A 20,471-nucleotide genomic window follows, 5' to 3' on the forward strand; every position below is an offset into this window, starting at 1 on the left:
GGGGACAGTAAGAGGTAGCTACCTATTACTTACACACAAACTACTTAGGCTGTCTAAAGAAATGAAGTCTGGTCATTTGTAGCATTGTGTTGGCAAATTCACCATCTATGGATGGGAGTGCACCTTAATCCTAGTGGAGCTAGAAGAGTCATACAAACGGATTACCCTGAAGCTTTGAGCAGAGCTAGCTGTTGCTGCTGGCTTCTCGACTATTATGTCTTTGAAGTACCAAGAAAATGATGAAAACATCAGCACATCAAAGCAATTCTCAGTGTTCTTTTGTCACAAGAGTTCCAAAATAAGTTTCCAGCAATAGTTTTGCAAAAGCTTTGGCTGCTCTGTCCCCAGGAGAGACGTCACCTGCCCAAAGTGCCTATTGGACCTGGACATCATCTTAGAAACCAGCTCATCTGGGCTTGTTTGAGGGCTCTCGAGGTAGAGGCGGGGGTGGGAAGTTGATATCCCCAGACCTTATGTCTTTTATCGAGGCATTATCTCTTATTATAATGGTCTCTTTTGTTTTCAGTGAATATCAAGTGTTGTCCTGAATACTGGGTACAAAGCTGTGAACAGAATGAGGTACTTTCATCATGGGGCTTATTTATTGCTGCAAAGCCTAATGCATCATAAATAAGTGGAGATTATGCAGAATATTATGAGAAAAAGTCATGGTAAGGAAAGCCAAACTGTATGATTTCACAATTGAGGGTTGTGTAGCTTATACACAAAGCCCAAAAAACAAACAGCTTTAATGTTGTTTCTCTTTTTTTTTTTTTTTTTTTTGGTGGTAGTAGGGCTTGAACTTTGGGATTGGGCGTTGTCCTTGTGCTCTTCAGCTGAGGTCGAGAACTCTATTTGGTTTTCTGGTGATTATTTGGAGATAAGAATCGCAGGGAGGGCTGGGAAGGTGGCTCAGTGCTAGGGAGCTCTCCTTGCATGCTTGAGGCCCTGGGTTCGATTCTTCAGCACCACATAAGCAGAAAAAAAAGCAAGAAATGGCGCTGTGGCTCAAGTGGTAGAGTGCTAGCCTTGAGCTGAATAGCTGAGGGACAGCACCCAGGCCCAGAGTTCAGGCCCCACCATCCGACCCCCACGCCAAAATAAAAAAGAATTGCAGGGAGTTTCCTGCCCATGTTGGTTTTGAATCGTGATCCTCAGATCAGCCTCCTCAGTAGCTAGGTTTACAGGTGTGAACCACTGGTGCCTGGCTAATGTTGCTTCTTACTTGCTCACCTTTGGTGCCAACGACCTCCATGAGTCAAATCTCGAAGTGTCAAATTGAGAACTATCTTGTACTTTGAGAAGTTATAGGGAAATAAAAAATTCAGAGATATATGCCACAGGTTAGGGAGTCAAAGTTGGATTTGAATGTTTTGTCTCCCTTTGGGTGAATGCTTCCTCTTCAAAGATTTAACACTTTTCTCAAAAACAAAACCAAAAAATATGGGATGGATATACTTAAGCCATATCTTGTCTTGAAAGCCTTCTTGTTTTGAAATTATTTTAAACTCAAAGAAGAGTTGCAAAGAGTAGTGAGAGTTCCTACATACTTCTTCACTGCTTTTTTACTATGAACATACTATTAACATCTTATATAACCACTCTCATTTACTGATTCTAAGACATTCACATTTGCACAATATTTTCAAGCTCCAGATGTTATTTGAATTGTATCATATCCCTCTCTAATGTCTTTGTGTATGTGTTCTTGTATTAAAGTACTGATGGCCACAAAAAGGGGTCAGAAATAATTTTTTCCTTATCTGAAAAGGAAGAGGCATGGGACATAGTGCTAACAGTGTGTAAGTGTGGAGACTGCACATTTTGGAAATGGTTACAAGCCTTATTAAAAGAACTATCTAGCTAATAAAAGTTGTCACCCTGGTCAATTGTCCTGGGCCACTGCCTCAAATGTTGCCTTAAAAACCAGCTGGACACCCGCCTATCAAGCCTATGCCACATATCCTTAACCAGTCTTAGTAGAAATTTGCAGCCCAGAAAAATGTGTGATAACCCTTTTGAGTCGGTGTGGGACCCTGCTGCTGCTTCTACCCACCCTTCTGGATAAAGTTCAAGGACGGCCTTATAGTCATCTGGAAGGAAATCTATGTTGTCATCCTGACCATGTTGACCATAGTGACAGTGGACTGGACTCCTGCCTGACTCCATCACCTCTGACTGCTTCCCAGTGGAAAGCTGCTTTGGATCTGCTGAAACTGAGTCTGTGGTATATTATTTCAGTGATATCCAGTAACTCTCTCTATTCCCACAGTAGATATTGAGGGCAAGGATGATATCACTGGCTTGCCTCAGGCACTTCAAAGATTAGGAAACTAGAAATCCACTCTACAATCAAAGCCTTGCTTGGTTTGGGTGTGGTAAAAGGCCGCTTCCAACAATAGCTATAAAGGAGAGATCTTTATCAATGGAGGTAGTAAGAGGAATGAAACTCACCCCTGCTATTAGAATTAAAAATTTAACAAAATTCTCCACCCAAGGGATGCCTTGAGGCAGTTCTAATAACCTGGTTCCTCAAGCCAAAGAAGCAAAATGGGCCCAAAAGCCACAAAGAAACTCAGGGAAAGAAAGAGTGTAGTAAAGAAAGCCTTAGAAAGTAATTGAAAAAAAAATCTCATCTGGATTTTAAAAAAAAAGGATATAAAAATAAGGATTGTCTTAAAATGTTTGTCACAGTGAAAAGGGGAAGAAGACAAACCCCAGAAAGTTTAAGTATGTAACAAATGGTAGGAGTATGTCTTAAAAATGAAGCTTATGAGTAAGTTGGTATGAAATTAAACTAGCTTTCATATACATAGAGTCAGGATGGGTGAATTGATGTGGAACTATTCTTTATGTTTATCTGTATGGTAGGGAGGAAGGATATGCCCACTTCAATCTAGATGCTGGTTTAGCTAATTAGAGCAGCCAGGTAGACTCGTTGTGAGAGGGGATTCTCTTAAATTTACCATGTCTGAATGACTCCTTCCCTTTGCCCTTTTGCGCTCCCATTGCATTGTCTATTCCAAAGGGTTTATGCCCTGTGAAATGATGTTTGGCAGACCATCCTTCTTGTGTCCTCGCTTAAAAACTGCAATGTTGACATAGATGACTGCTCCAGTCTTTACAGGCACTGCAGACTGTTCAACAGGAACTCCATTCCCAATTTCAGGCACTCCTGCAGGCAGCCCCTGTAGTTGGCCCTAATTACTGATCATGAGACACTGTGTGGGTCATATGACATTAAAAAAAACTAACTATCCTCAGTGGAAAGGACCTTATACTGCTATCCTAACAGCTCCAACCACTGTCAAGGTGAATGGGATCTGGTCCTGGATGCACACTTCACCACTTAAGGTGGCCCTGCTACCAGAAGAGACAAATGGATGGTGTATAAGGACCCTGAAAAGCCTCTCAAGCTAAGACTTTTCTCATCATAATTTTTCATTTATGCTTCTGTGCTCTAAATGATGTTAACTACCACTGGCAGTTTAAAATCAAAGAGACAAGGGGACAGTTTTCTTACTTCTGCTATTGTAATGTCCCTGATTGTAGCAATTTAATTTTACCAACCAACTCAACTTGTGGAATATGACAAACTGCTTCAGGTATCTTGATGTCACACCCCTTCTCCTACTATGTTCTGGTGCAATGGAAGCCTATGGTCATACATTAATCCAACCTTGGCCTCTTGGATTTTGATATTAGCAGTTCCCCAATTAAATCTTTATACCAAAAGTGAAAATTTTCAGAGATTGTTATCCCACCTCTTAACCAAGAGGACAGATTTTATTCCTATAATGTTAGGGGTGAGTCTGGTTACCTCTGTTGGAGGAGCAGCTTTTGCTGGAGGTGCTGTAAGACATAGTTTAAAACTTGCTCAAGAATTTGAGGAGAGGGTAGATGAGGATACTCATGCCTCTTCAGTGTCTCTGGCATGCATACAAAGACAACTGAACTCTCTAGCGGGGGTGGCCTTGCAGAATCATAGGGCACTAGACCTTCTCACAGCTTCCAAAGAGGGAACCTATGTTTTTCTAAGGGAAGAGTGCTGATACTGTGTAAATGAATCACGGCTGGAGAAGAAAACATAAAGGTTCTAGGTAAACTGTGTGAAGGACTCCACCAGCAACCATCTGCTAAACTAGATCTAGTATGGGTTCAAAGCCTTTTGGCCTGGTGGCTAGTATCTCTAGCCACCAGCAATTATACTATTTCTTCTACTTGTTATTACTGGTTCCTGTGTGGTTAAGTCTTTGATATCACTTATAGAAAAAATAATTGGGACTGTCAAGCTGATGGCCCTTCAGGCCCAGTACAGCCTCCTGAGTCAGGAAAAAGAGTCAAGAATTTGACTCAGTTACAAAAAGAAAGGGGAATGTAAGGATCTCTTAGGATAAAAGACCCCAAGACCAAGCAAGGACACTGAGTCAGAATATTAACCTCTTATGGGGAACTGAGGAATGCAATAATCTCTTGCTTGAAACTGAGGAATGAAATAACAGGAAATTGCCATTGTAAAAGTCCCTTGTTTGAAAAAAAAAGTTGATGTTATCATATTAATACAACTTTGCAGCTTGTACCTGCTTGTGTTTTTTGCCTTCAATAGCCTAGGCTGTGTTCATGTTTAGGGTCATAGTGTTTGCTCCCAAGTCTACACTGTGTCCCTGGCAGGACAACTTCTGTAACACCTAACAAACTTCTTTAATCTCTAAGCCCACTTTGATGGACTCATTCTCAGACCCTGTAAGAATTGAAATAACAGTGATTAAGTTGTCTTAGACACTAATGAGGGGAGTTTGTTTTAAGGATATCTCAGGTAACCTCAAAGTAAGAATAGAGTAGGATCAGACCTAAAATCTAGAAGTAGCCATGAACATCCATTGGCAACCTGGGAATGATTGTCTCCTGAACCCACATACCTGTTTCAGCATTCTCACTGTTAAGAAAATGGAGGAAAACAGAAAAGGAATAGGCCAGACCCAATGATCAACAGGTGGGGACTGTTTATTGCCAGCAATGTGCATAGACCTTTCAGGTTTGGAGGTTGTTTGAGGGACTATATTTTGGATGGACTTATATAGGGCTTGTTTTCACAAAGAAGCAGAAAATAAAAAGTGGCTTATGCTCTCTTAGGCCACAAGGAGACTTCCTTGACCAGGCCCACAAGTTGAATGTTCTACACTGGATGAAGGGCTATTGTCCCCTGGGGACCAAGTGTTATATCCTTGGCCAGGCACCGATTGGAACCTGCCTGCTGACAGGCATGTGGCCACGCTTGTTTTCTTGTACCTGGTGTCTTGCTTGAGCTGGAGGAATTAGGCAGGAATCAATCTTTCACTCACTGTAACAAATTTTTCAAGCCAAATTGCACAGATTCCAGCCTGTTACCTTTCCTGCAGCAGAATGTGGGGACATCAGGTTATACAGTGCTGTGGCGTTTTAGTGAGAGCAATGAAAAGAGTCCCCAGTATGTGACTTCTGTTAGAGTCATAGGAACTCTTGAACAGAAAAGTGTTGGTAGCTAGTTGTGATTCAGCTAGCTGCAGAAGGTCTCTGGCATCTCTAAAGGAGAACTGGGTCTCTCTGTTGACTGCCACTGGCAGGTAAGAATGTTACTGTAACAGAATAGAGTTCTAATGCCTGTTCCCAGAGCTAGGGCTGGCTCTGATTAATAGAACCAAAGGACGAGGCTTGGGAGTGGTAGAGGCTGGTGGTCAAATGAATCTAGCTGCTCAGCAGAAAATGGAATATGAATTTTACTAAGAAATACTGGAGCATCTCTTAGTCATGAGATACCCTCAAATCAGGCTTTCACTGAGCTGGATGCAGAGCAAAACAAGCACAAAGCCACTGGTAACAACCAAAAACCAGCCCTGCTTCTATTCCCTGCAAACATTCTCCAGGAAATATTGCACACCATGCAGAACAATTCCTACCAGATCTACTGAGTTTCTGCTAGGCCCAAAAGTCGGGTTCCCTTTCCATTTTACTTTTCATTTTCAGTCTTTTTCTCTTGTTTGTTTTTCTATGAGATCTTCTTTTATTTGTATTTACACACACACACACACACACACACACACACACACACACACACACACACATTTGTGAAAATACCTTACAGAGAAGTTACAATTACATGAGTACATGAGCAAGGTAATGAGTACATTTCTTATTAGGGAGGGTAAGAGGAAACAAAGTGGGAGGCAACAATGCTTGATAAGAAATGTACCCATTACCTTTTATTTGTATTCTGTGACAAGTGATCTGATTTTTCCCTGTTACTGCTTCCAGCACATGCTGCCCTAGATCCAATTGAAAACTCTACCACAATGCCTGGACCTCTGCTGTAACAGCTTCACCTAGTCCTATAATTGAATCCCAGGAGGCTGGGAATATGGCTCAGTGATAGAATGCTTCCCTAGCATGCATGAATTCATGGGTTCGATTCCTCAGCAACACATAAGCAGAAAACACCAGAAGTGGTGCTGTGGCTCAAGTGGTACAGTGCTAGCCTTGAGTAAAAGAAGTTCAGGGGCAGTGCAAAGGCCCTGAGTTCAAGCCCCAGGACTGGCACAAAAAAGGAAAAAGAATTGAACCCCAGGGCTTCCGATGTCACATTTAGAAGGCATGTTTTCTTCCTACATTGCCTGTCATGTGTATCTACAGCTTTCTCTAACAAAGGTTTTTCATTGAAACTACAGTTGCTTACATCTTAGCCTTAGGATCTGATATAGGGATTGATCTCTGGGAAACAGGGCTGGTTGAAATGCAAGACATTTCCTTAGCACAATTCAAGGGCCTACTCTACTTGTGTTAATGTTCTGGGAAAGTTTTCTTTTTTTGGGGGGGGGGTCCAGTCGTGGGGCCTGAACTCTGGGCCTGGGCACTGTCCCTCAGCTCTTCAGCTCAAGGCTAGCACTCTACCACTTAAGCCACAGCGCCCCTTCCGGGGTTTTCTTTTTGCTTATGTGGTGCTGAAGAATCAAACCCAGGCCCTCGAGCATGCAAGGCAAGCACTCTACCACTGAGCCACCTTCCCAGCCCCTGGGAAAGTTTTCTAAAGCAGTTTTGAAAGTTTGAAGCAAGAAAGCACCAAGCTCATGGCTGGTCTCATTAACTATTGGGTGAAAACTCCAGAAAAGTGGTGGGAGGTGGGGATGTCTTCCTGCTTGGCCCATAGTAGCACGGCATGCAGCTCTTCTGCAATCAAGCATATTTCTACTGATCATATGTGGACATGGCCAGCTCATCCTGGTACTCTCCAGGTAGTATTTCTTAGGCACCAGGAACTCCATGTAATGAAGTTCAGGGAGTTTACACAGTGCAGAGAAGAGGCGCTTGAGGGTGCAGGCTGACAGCAGGTTAGCAAGGAACTTGAGCTCCTAGAGATAGAGGCAGGAACACAGGCCCAGGATCATCATGACCACATAGCTATGGGTAATAGCACACTCCACTGGGGTCCACACCCGCACTATCTGGGCAACCTGTTGCCGGAGCTTGAGGAAAGTAGAGGGATATAAATGAAGCAGATTGTGTCTACTGAGGTGCAACACATCCAGCTGGGCTGCATGGATACAGTCTGCCAAGAAGTTCATGTCCACATGGTTCAGAGCACAATTGGCCAGGTCCAGCATTCTCAATCATGTCCTGAACGGGCTGTAGAACATGGAATAATCAGCACTAATCAGAGGAGTTCCATGTGAGCAACAATGGATGTGAGCAATCCATCTGCTTGTCTGCCACAGAGAACAAAGACTACACCTTGCAGGGCAAGTCTTGTTCTTACCTGACTGCATGCAGTCTATGAAAATAGTTTGTGACACATGATGCTACATGAAATGCAAATGTCTGTGTCCATAAATATGGTTCACTGGGATGCAGGCTGGCTCCCTTGCTTTCAGACAGTCTACAGCTGCTGGGCTTGCTGTGTGGTTCAGAATTAACCTGAACCAATGAAACCTTTGTCTTCATCTCACCTAAATGGCAGATTTTATCAACAACCATTTTCATATGAAAGGAGTTATGTACATGATCCTGGAGAGAACATCCACTCTGAGAGCTTGCTACAGAGGAAATGAGGCATTAGTAAGAAAAAAGAGCCATTACTCTAACAATAGAAGAATCCATTACTGTAGAGCCAGGAAGGGAAAGCCAGACATCCCCAACTGAGGCACCATATCCACAATCCATTAATTCTGATTTAGATAGTGTTGGCAGCAAGCATCAGCAAAGGGGCAGCTGGGCCCTGTCTCTGACTGAGTACCTCACTGTCTGTGCATGCCCCTCTTGATATCATCAGGCTTCTGAGTGTTGGGATTGCAAGCCTGGTTTTGATGCCTACCTTACACATTGTCTCTTTCTAACTAGAAGCAGTCCCCTGAGGTCCCTCACTATTCTGGATCACTCCTGGTCCTCCAACTTCTTTATTTCTCTTTTGTGCTCTCTTATGTGCAGCTCCAGAGAGCATTGAGCTTGGGGCTTTGTGAATAAGCTGTTCTTCTACCTATCACTCAGTGCCCCTACAGCCTGTGAAGCCAATGACCAGAGTGCTTGACCCATCCCTCCTCCTTTCAGTCTCTGAGATTCACCCTAGGAGAATCTGGATCTTCCCTGTCAGCATGGAGAGGGCCACACTCAGCTCTATCAGGTAAGTCATGTGACTGAGCTCTCAGGAGATGGAGCCAAGGAGGCAGTCTTCATGCTTAGAAGTTGGGACAGAAGTGAAGGGTGTGTCAAAGGCCTTAATGTGGAGGATGAGTGAAGTCAGACGAGGGAATCCCACCTGGGCTAACAACTGCTGCACATGCCAGCATGTAGCCGCACATTGTGGGCCACTTCCAGCTTGCACAGCTAACCTGTCCTGGCTAGGCCTAACACCTGCAGAAGCTACCCAGGGCTCAAGCTGTCTTCCCTGAATGAGGGGCAGTGCATTTGCAGAGCAGCCATACCTGCTGATTCCAGGGCCTGCACCACTATCTCAAAGTTGCCTTCAATGGGCTGGGAAGGTGGCTCGGTGGTAGAGCACTTGCCTTGCATGCCTGAGGCCCTGAGTTCGATTCCTCAGCACCACATAAGCAAAAGGAAAAAAGCCGAAAGTGGCGCTGTGGCTCAAGTGGTAGAGCGCTAACCTTGAGCTGAAGAGCTGAGGGACAGTGCCCAGGCCCAGAAGGGCCCCACGACCGGACCTCCCCCCCAAAAAAAGTTGCCTTCAATGACAAAGAAATAAATGAGGACTTCAATAGGTCACCTAACTGCACAGGGCTCTGCCTGTAGTTGGCAGCATATTCTAGCCAGGAGCTCAGTGTAGTTCCATATTCCCAGAGCCCTTCCACAAGGGCATTGCTGTACCTGCACATCCCGGATACCCATAAGGTCAGATTTCTGCAGCTGATGAATCCTTTTAAAGAATTATTTAAGAAAGATTTTTCCTTTGTTTTATTTAGAAAAGAATATTTTAAAGGTTCATTCCCTGGAAAACACTTCCCCAGTTTTAAATGCCAAGACAAATAGTTGGGTTCCACATGAGAGTGCCATTAAGATACTAGAACTCTACGTACTTTTCAGGGATACAATGAATTTTGGGATGACTCAATGTTTTAGGTATCCATGATTCTAACACTAGATACATTTCTACTTTCTCAAAACACTGAGAAGAGATTTTGATTCCAAGAGACTTTGAAAAATACTATGAAGTCTTTCATAACTCCGCATCAACTCTTCATTTTATGAACTTATTTTCCTAATATAATTTATGAAGCTTTATAGTTAATTATTTTCTCCAAAGTCACAAAATCATTTTTTGAAGATTTTCTAATAGGGATAAAGCTTTGAGACTGAAAGGTCAATATAATCCTTTTTGTCTACTATAATCAAGAATCTCTTAAAATTATTGTTGAATGTTAAATTCCTCCAAAGCCTATACTTGAATGGAATCGCTTCTATCTTGAGGGTATGAATTGTGTGTGCTTGGGAAAAGTTCCATTTATCCCATTAATATGTGGAGGATATTTCACAGTAAGGAGATCCAGGTAGTACTTACCCACTTTGGTCTCATCTCTGTACTCTGTGCGTTTGGGCAAACTTCAACTTTGTTCACGACTCATTTAACTTCTGTAGATTCTATGATGAAGATACTCTTTTTTTGTGGGGCGGGGTCTGGTTGTGGGGCCTGAACTCGGCCTGGGCACTGTCCCTCAGCTCTTCAGCTCAAGGCTAGCGTTCTACTACTTGAGCCACAATGCCACTTCTGGCTTTTTTCTTTTTGCTTATGTGATGCTGAGGAATTGAACCTAGGGCCTCAGGCATGCCAGGCAAGCACTCTACCCCTGAGCCAACTTCCCAGCCTGATGAAGATTCTCTTAAATTTAATTTTTTTCTAAAATATATCAGAAACCTGTAAGTATTCCTCAATACATCATGTATTCCCACAACTTATGCAATCCCTTCCTTTGATAAAAAGTCCTTCCTCTAATTAATATTAGCTAACTCCAATAGTATAGTATAAATAATTACTCAGGTTGAGGAGAGAAAGTTGTTCTATAAGTGAAATAAATACTTAGTTTTATCAAATTTTATCATTTTTAACCTCTGAAAAACTCTAGAGGTCCTAACTAAATGCAGCTTTCATTTACACACACAAGAAAAGAGGTTAATTAATCTATTATACACTAAGAACAATGAACCTCTGACAGAAAAACCCATGGCATTTTTAATTATGGCTGTTATTATTATTTTAAGAACTTTTGTATCCCTTTTTATCCAAAGAAAAAAATTAGATACTATTCTTAAACAGACCAAGTTTCATTACCAAGAAAGGTAAAAGAAAACCTAAATAATGTGAGAAAATAACTATATATTATAGATTTTAACCTCAGAGAATATATGAAGAACTCCTCAATCAAGTAACACAAAAGGAAATTCACTTTAAAATAGTTGTGGAACTTCAACAAACATTTCTTCAAAGCAGAGAGATAAAGCACCACTAAGCAACCCCAAAGTTGCTAGGAAAATGCCATCAAAATCACAGGAAGATACTGCTTCATGCCTTCTACAATGACTGTGACTTAAAAAAAATACAGAAAATGGTCTGGGAATGTGGCTTAGTTGTAGAGTGCTTGCCTAGCATGCATGAAGCCCTGGGTTCAATTCCTCAGTACCACATAAATTGAGAGAGCTGGAACTGATGGTGTTGCTCAAGTGGTAGAGAAAAAGAAGCTCAGGAAGAGTGCCCAGACCCTGAGTTCAAGCCCCAGGACTAGGAAAAAAAGACTTGGCACAGCTAAGGTAATGAGAATGTAGAATGTTACAACCACATAGAAAACAAGTTGGTGAATCTTCAAAGAGTCTAACATAGAATTACAATATGACTCAACAATTCTATTTGTAAAGATACAAACAAACAATGGACAATAGAACTTACATGGATGCCAGTGTTCATTGTAGCCTTATTTATAAATACTGGAGAGAAACCTTCCGAATGTTCATTTATAGATGAATGAATAAACAAAATATGGCATCTCATAGTGTGGAAATTAATGTGCCACAAGAAATAAATTACACTCTGTCCATGCTGTAACATGGATTGCACCAACCTTGAAAAACATTATAAAACTAAGTATTTCAAACCAGACACAAAAGCATAGCTCATGTATGATTGTACTTATAAGAAATATCTAGAATAGACAACAGAAACTGATAGCAGATTAGAGATTGTCCACAGTTAGAGGGAGGAAGAGATGAGTGACAATTTATTGATTAATGATGATACAGTTTCTGTCGGGTCTTTGTCCGTCCCACGAAAGATGGACGGGGTCTGAGGAAAGGTAAGTACGGCGCTCGCCCGTTCCCCAGCCTCCCTCAGCCCGGGAGACAATCAGACCCAGGAGGGAGCCAAATCCAGCAGGTAGAAAACTCATTTATTAACAGAGAGCAGCCCTTTTTAAAGACAAAAAGGCAAAGGAGGAAGAGGAACCAATCACTGTCAAGGTCATACCCTATCATGCACCTAAGCCTTCACGGACTGGTTAGGAACTGATCAGAAGGTAAATTGGGCTCTGCCCACTCTACTCACTCCCAGCGCCATCTTTGCTGCCCATGTGCTCTACAGTTTCTGTTTGAAGCAATAAAAAATTTAAATACTGGTGATGGTTGCACAACACTATGAATATGAGCAATGTAACTTAAACACTTATATATTGGAAATTTGGTTATTTATAATTCACCACAGTTTAAAATGTCAAAACATGAAAATTAGTATTAAAGATGTGTTTCATGGGCTGATAAAAACCAAAATGACAGCTCAACATGAGTGGCTCATGCTTGTAATCCTAGCTACTCAGGAGGCTGTGACCTGAGGATTACAGTTTGCAGCTAATCCAGTCAGGACTTTTATCTCCAATTATATACAAAATAAACTAGAATTGTGGCTGTGACTCACATGGTAGAGAGCCAGCCTTGTGTGAAAAGGGCTAAGGGACTTGAGCTCAAGCCCCAGTACTAGCACAAAAGAACAAAAAAAAAAACCCAAATGATAATGGTTGTTCTCAGCACTCAAGAAACCTACTAATTTTTGTTCTTTCTCAATGTTTCCCTAATGTTAGGATATGAAAACCACATCCAGGAACTTTTAAAAATTCATCTTTCCTCAGCGTTTCCATAAATGCATGGCAAATCCCAGAATTGCTATACTGATTTCTATTACAGGCTTGTGACATCATGATTTCAAAACCACACACAAGGGGCTAGGGATGCAGCTCAGTGGTAGTGTTCTTGCGAAGTGTGCACAAGACCCTGTGCTCCATCCCCACGACTTCTATGAAAAAACTCCAAATCACAACACACATACTCATAAACAAAAGTATTGTTTTAACTGATCATTTCCTATAAGAATGGCTTCTATTATTTCTTTGACTAATGTTTAGCAAATCTGTGGCTCCTAAGAGAGACACAATTTACACTAACAGAGTTAACTGAAGTGATAATTTATGTGGAAGGTAGAAATTTCTCATAAACTCTAACGGAGAGCATTATATTTCAAGTGGTACTAGGGAATTTCTTTTATCTTGCAGAAACCAGTAACATTTAGAGGCACATCAAAGACCTTTTAAAAGAAAATATGGGAAAGAATAACACGACCATTTAGGAATGCCTCAATTTCTTTTTGAGACAACAAAATAAAATAATAATAATCAGAATGAATATTTTCTGGATTTTGAAGATTCTGCGTATTAGCACAATGAAAATATGAAGTTTTTATAAAATTTAAAACTTCATTCTAACAGATCACATACAGTTGGATTTAAAAGTTTCTCTTTCTTATTTGGTAAAAGAAAATGTTACATTTTGTCTGGCTTGCCCCAGAGGATCAAAAAAAAGCAAGAAAATCCAAGTATTCCAGTTGGTTGCTGGTGGCTCATACATGTTATCTTAGCTGAGGATGAGATCTGAGGATTGCAGTTGAAAGGCCAGGAAGAAAACTTCCTGAGAAATTTATTTCCAATTAACCACCAAAGAAAGCCAGAAATAGGGCTGTGGCTTAAGTGGTAATGTACTAGCCTTGAGCAGAAATGTTCAAGTACAGGACCCTAGTCCTGAGTTCATGCCCCAGGATTAGCAAAAACCAAACGAAACCAAACAAAAAATACCACCCAAGAGAAAACCCCCAAATATCCCCTTTATTCCAATCTTGCTTTCTCAGATATTAGTGAGCACATGCCTGATAAATCCTGCCCCATATTGGTGAGCATTGTCCCCCCAGGAAAACTTGATCATTCTCCATCATGTAAACTCTGAAGTGGATGAGAAAGGGAAGTGTTTGAGACTTAAGCACTAATATTTCGTTTAGTATCTTTTTTCCAGTAGCAGGAAAAATTGATGAAAGTCTGTTATTGCAATATCTCAAAGCTGGGATTCAGCCGAGCTGCATTCCTGAGTTCATAGAAGAATTTACGTTAGGAAGTGGCGCTGTAGCTCAAGTGGTAGAGCGCTCGCCTTGAGCTGAAGAGCTAAGGGACAACGCCCAGGCCCAGAGTTCAAGCCCCACGACCGACAAAAAAAAAAAAAAAAAAAAAAAAAAAAAAAAAAAGAATTTACGTTATGCTCCTCAGTTCAACAAGAAGAGGTCCATGTTTTTATTTTCCATGCTACTTCAACACTTCAACCCTTGACATTCAGATAGAACACACACACACATATGCCTTCAAGGGCTTCTCTTCCACATTTTGCAAAAGATAACGTTGAGCATGTAGGTTTAGGTATCCATTTCTGTTGTTGCCAGGGGCCAGCCTCGGATCACAATCCTCTACATACTCATCCTTCATAGCTCAAATTATAATGTGTACCATTATCCCTGCTTGTTGGTTGATCTTGAAACTCACATTTTACCCAAGCTGGCTTCAAAATGCAATCTTCAATACTACTTTCCAAGGTGGTTGAGCAAGTTTATACTCCGACCAACAATGCAGTAAGGTTCCCTTCTGTCCACATCCCATTCAGCATCTGTTGTTAATAGAGTTCTTAATTATAGCCAATCTACTGGGGTGAGGTGGAATCTCAATGTTGTTTTGATTTGTATTTCTTTTATGGCTAGGGAGGTTGAGCATTTATTTCTTCATTGGCCATCCTTCTTTCCTCTTCAGAGAAATTTCTCTTTCATTCTTTAGCCCACTTATTTATTGGGCAGTTGTTTCTTTGAGGATTTGTTGTTGGGGGATTTAATTGAGTTCCAGGTATATTGTAGATATGAGACACTTGTCCATTGTATGGCTATTGAAGATCTTCTCCCAATCAGTGGACTTCCTATTGATCTTGCCAGCTATGACCTTTGTCTTGCAGAAATTCTGCAATTTCATGCACTCCCAATTGTCCAACCTTTCCTTGATTTGCTGTGTTTCTGGATCTCTTTTACAAAAATTTCTGCCTGTGCCAAGGAGACCTAGGGTTTCTCCTATTTTATCTTGTAATTTTTTCAGGGTGTCTGCTTTGACACCCAGGTCTTTGATCCATTTGGAGTTGATTCTAGTACAGGGTGATATATAAGGATCTAGCTTTAGTTTTCTACAAGTGATTAACGAATTTTGCCAGCACCATTTACTGAAGAGGCTGTCTTTCTTCCATTCTATTTTTTTTAGCTCCCTTATCGAAGATTAGATGGCTATAGGTCTGTGGGTTCATTTCTGGGTTCTCAATTCTATCCCATTAGTCCTGAAGTCTGTTCTTGTGCCAGTACCAAGCTGGTATCATTACTATGGCTTTGTAGTAAAGTTTGAAATTTGGTATTGATATTCCTCCAGCACTATTTTTTCTGTTAAGGATCGTGTTTGCTATTCGGGGTATTTTATTATTCCATATCAGCTACTTTGAAAAATAGTATGGAGGTTCCTCAGAAGACTCCATATAGAGCTCCCCTATGACCCAGCAATACCACTTTTGGGCGTTTACCCAAATGATCACAAACAAGGCCACACTAAAGCTACCAGCACGACTACGTTTATTGCAGCATTATTTACCATAGATAAGATATGGAACCAACCCAAATGTCCCTTCATAGATGAATGGATCAAGAAAATGTGGTATATATACACAATGAAATTCTCTGCTTCCATCAGAAAGAATGGCATTGCCCCATTTGTTAGGAAATGGAAAGATTGGTACAAATTATATTAAGTGAAGTAAGTCAGGCCCAAAGAAACATAGGTCCCATGGTTTCCCTTATTTGCAATAACTAGTATATGTCTGAGACAAGCAGAAACGGTCAGATAAGTTGATGTTAGGCAAAATGAACCCTAAGATAAGGACTCATGTTTTTTTTTCTTTCTTGTGATTTTTTCTTTTTTTGAGGGGGGGGGTCCGGTTGTGGGGCCTGAACTCTGGGCCTTGGTACTGTCCCTCAGCTCTTCAGCTCAAGGTTAGCGCTCTATCACTTGAACCACAGCACCATTTCTGGCTTTTTTCTTTTTGTTTATGTGGTGCTGGGGAATTGAACCTAGGGCCTCATGCATGCAAGCAAGTGATGTACCACTGAGCCACTTTCCCTGCCCCTTTCTTGTGATTATTTCTAACATATTTATAAGATGATTTCTTTCTTGCTTTGTATGTCCCTCCCCCACAGTATAACCACTGTTTTCACTGTAGTTGATGTTGGTATAATTTGTGGAGGGGAAGGGAATAAACAAATTGTTTAAATAAGGATACAGGTGGATCCATTTCAACAATGAGATGTACAAGACGTTATGTCAAAAAACGAACTTTACAACTTTGGTGGGGGGGCGCATATGGGGGAAGGGATGGGAACAAAGAAGGAGGCAACAATGCTTGATAAGAAATGTACATTACCTTGCTCATGTAATTGTAACCTCTCTATATGGTACTTTCACAATTAAAAAATGCAATCTTCCCTATCTCCACCTCCAGAATAGCTAGGATTATATATATGCCACCGTGTTCAATGTAAAATTAACTCATTTTTTTGTTTGACTGAGGTTTCAACTCAGGGTGGCATTCTACCACTTTGTCCATACACCAGCTCTTATCAAGTTTTTTATCTTTAGTTTATGGATCACTTAATTCACTCCAAGTATCAATTTCATTTTAATTTTAAGAATTATAGTTTATTTTTGTTTTCCTTAAAATATTTGTGCAAAGGAAGGAATGTTCTGTTTGAAAAATAAAGATAGTTACCCTTTAAAATATTTACTCTGTATTGAAACTCTTAGAAGGCAAGGTATGGCTCAAGTGGCAGAGCACCATTCTTGAGTAAAAACCAAGCAAGCATGTGAACAAGCCCAATTTTACCGCACACACACACACACACACACACACACACACACACACACACACACACACACACACACACACAACAACAACAACAACAACAACACTTGGCATGAAATTTTAAGCTTTACAGGTATTAATAATTTTACTTCTCACAAAAATGATTGTGTTAACTAATACCTATAGTTAACACACGAAAAGTCACTAGAATTATATATACTATTTTATTTTCCAGATGAGGAAACTGAGTCATGGGAAAGATCAGAGGATATTTTAGAAGAGGAAGCCAGGAATTCTGTTTTAGAACCCACAGGACTTAACACACCATTGACAATATAATACTGCTTGATTTAGTGTATTAAAAATCCCCTCTGTACATTATTTTTACCACACCTCTGATGGACTTCCTGCTCATTGTGTTGATTAAAATTTGACCACTTTCATTAATTCACTAAACATTTTCCCAGAGCTGCCCAGGCTTCTGAAAACACTAAGCTAAGAGATAATTTTGAGGGTCAAGTAAAAATCTGCAGAGATAGGTTTGTATGAAGCTAATGAAGTTTAAGCTTATCCTCTTGGGAGCCCTTCAAGATCTTGGAAGAGGAACAAGCTGTGGTCACCCAGTCAAAAATTTTGATACATTTTGAGACATATAAATTCAAATGGATAGAAATAGTATATCTTTCTAACCCAATATTCCTGTGTCGTTTGGCATGCTTTCTTCCCTTTTTAATTATTTTTAGATAGTTGTAGGAGTTTCAACTAAATGTGTCCCTTTACATGTACAGTGCATTTTGATCAGTTAATGCTTCCATCATTCTCCCCTCCACATATCCATTTCCTTGCCTATTTTCTAATATGTCTGAGTTCCATTTCCACATGTGCAAATTGAATATTATTACTATATTTGCCCACCATTCATCCCTCTATTTGTCTACTCACTTCTCCTTATTTCCCATCCCTCTCACTCATATTTGAGCTCCTTAGTATTCTTTTTGTTAAACTGTTGTTCAAAGTTGTACTAATTTATATTTCCACCAATTAAGGTTCCTTCTCCCCTCCTACTCCATTCTTGTCAGCATTTGTTGCTGTTTGTATTCTTGATGATGGCCATTATGTCTAGAATGAGATGGAATCTTGATTCTGTTTTGATTTGCATTTCTTTTTTGGCTAGAGGTCTTCTACAGGTTGTATTTTTAGGTTAATAACCATGTCCTTTGCTGTGCAGAAGCTTTTTAGCTTGATACAATCCTGTTTGCCAAGTCTCTTTTCTATTTTCTAAGTTCCTGGAGTTATATTTAGGGAGTTTCTGCCTATGTCAATACATTCTAATGTTTACTCTTTCCTGTAGTAAAGTTTTAAATCTTATATTGAGGTTTTTGATCCACTCTGAATTGATATTAATTTAAGGTGTGAGAGAGGTCATATATATGGACATTTGGTTTTCCCAGCACCATTTGTTGAAGAGGCTGTCTTTTTCCACCATACATTTTATCAGATAGCTGTGGGTTCTTGTATTCATTTCTTCGCCTTCTAGTCTGTTCCACTTCAGGTCTGTCATACTTTCTAGAGTGGCTAGGACTATTTTGAGATTAACTAAGGAGAATGTGAGTTGGAATTCATTTAGTTTGATTTTACAGAAGTCTCTGATAATCACATATTGAATAATTTATTTACTGATAGTGATTGTACTGTAGCAATAATTTTTATGGCACATTTTTAATAGAAACATTGAGCAAAGCTGTTTAATTGTTTAATCATTTGTTAATGAAGAGGAATTCATCACATAGATTGAGAGAATATTTTGGTTCTCTTGCTGATTGATATATATACACTTAAAATTGATGAAAGCAACATAATTGTTAGACACACAGGTTAATGAGTGTCTAAGTAAGTTGAAAATGATTTAAGGTTAGTCTCTGGACAGGAAAAAAATAAAAGGATCTGAGAATATAGAACTCACCTAGAAAAAACTTCAGAGAAAGGATTTCACAAACAAGACAATTCAAAACTGAAAATATGGAAGAATGAAAATATAGTCAATTATATTGTATGAAAGTATGAATTATTTTTTATAAAATATATTAATAAACAATTATCATTTTACAAAAGATTTATAGTATAACCTAAAATAGTAAAATACCTTTTCATTTCAAAGAATGAAAAAAAAGATACCAAAGGAATATGGGATAACTGCAAAAGACGTTACATATGGATGATGGGAATATCATAAGGAGTAAAGGAAAAGAAATAGAAAAAGTATTTGAAATAATAATGACAGAACTTTCCCCAAATTAATGTCAGGTATGAGCTACACTTTCAGGAGAAACTCTGGTAACAGCAAGTTACCAGAATGAATTCTGCAAACAACAATAAAGGCCCCTAAAAGAAGAAAAAAATCCTCACACAAACAGGTATATGTGGCATGCTGTAATAGTTCATGGTTATAAATTAAAAATAGCCAAAAGGTCTAAGCATCTTGCAGAACTGTAGTACAGGTGATGACAAGTCCCTGGACACTTTCCTGATGTCTATGACAATCAGAGGGAAACCTTCCTTGACCCCATGAGAGCAGAACTTTCTAGAGGATTACGAGGTTCCTATGACAATGAGTCTGAAATACCTTATTTTCCCTGTGGACAAAGTCATTACACTACTTATAAGCTATATGAATCTTAAAATGAAGCTTACTCCTGCAAAATCTGCTTAAAGTGCATTTATGAAAGAAAGAACTGATAGCTCAATATAAGAATAAGAAAATGGGAAGCATTCCTAAACTCTGAAAATGGAATTCTCAAAGTTAGTCAGCTGACTACTGACCATATACATGCCCTGGACCTGCTTCTATTTTCTACATTGTAACACTGCTAGTGGTTCATACCTGTAATTATAGCTACTCAAGAGGCTGAGATCCTAGGATGGCAGGTCAAAGAAGTCAGACTGGGCAGAAAAATACCAGAAAATCTTATCTCCAATTAACCAGCAAATAGCCAGAGGTATGACTCAAATGGTAGCATGCTAGCCTCAAATCTCAAATAAATAGAGAGAGAATCCAAGGCCCTGAGTTCAAGTCTCAATTCCGGCACACAGAAAAACAAACTAAAAGAATACTGTTATGGGGGGAGGGGAGCATCAAAAATATAAAAAATAAAAAAGAATACTGCTAAAGGAAAGTTTTTGAGTATTAGAAGGGGCTCAAGATTTATAACTTTATATTATATACGCATATAATACGTACAGCTATAATTTAAAATATATAATCAATTTATACATGTAAGAGAGTCCAATCATGATATAGATTATATAATATGTTTTTCCTTTTTTTACTTTTTTATTGTGAAAATACTGTACAGAGAGATTATAATATATTTTTCTATGGACGAACAAAGACAAGAATTTCATTTTTAGAAGCCAAACAAGTAAGAATATGAAGTGAAATACTTAAACTCTACTAAAAACAAAAATCACTAACCTGGAATTCTGAACCCATGAAATTATCCTTCATCAGTCAGATAAATATAATTGACATCTACATTAGAAGGGATTGTATTCAAGTTCACACATGAAAAAAAAAAAAGGTCACACATGAGCTTTCATCGAGACAGAGAAAATTCCAGGTAAGAAGATAAATGAAAACAATAGAAATAATATAATACCTGCTCTTGGACCAAATAGAATTAAACTTGAATTCCATAATATAA

At 39.6% G+C, this 20,471-nt stretch overlaps 1 pseudogene; it reads right to left on the reverse strand.

Moving 5' to 3' along the window:
- Positions 1–20,471, reverse strand: part of LOC138826458 (leucine-rich repeat-containing protein 14B-like) — an 82,778-nt pseudogene that overhangs the window by 311 nt on the left and 61,996 nt on the right.

This window comes from Dipodomys merriami, unplaced genomic scaffold (genome assembly GCF_024711535.1).
Source record: "Dipodomys merriami isolate MVZ:Mamm:240054 unplaced genomic scaffold, mDipMer1.0.p SCAF_1428, whole genome shotgun sequence".
NCBI classification, from domain to species: Eukaryota; Metazoa; Chordata; class Mammalia; order Rodentia; family Heteromyidae; genus Dipodomys; species Dipodomys merriami.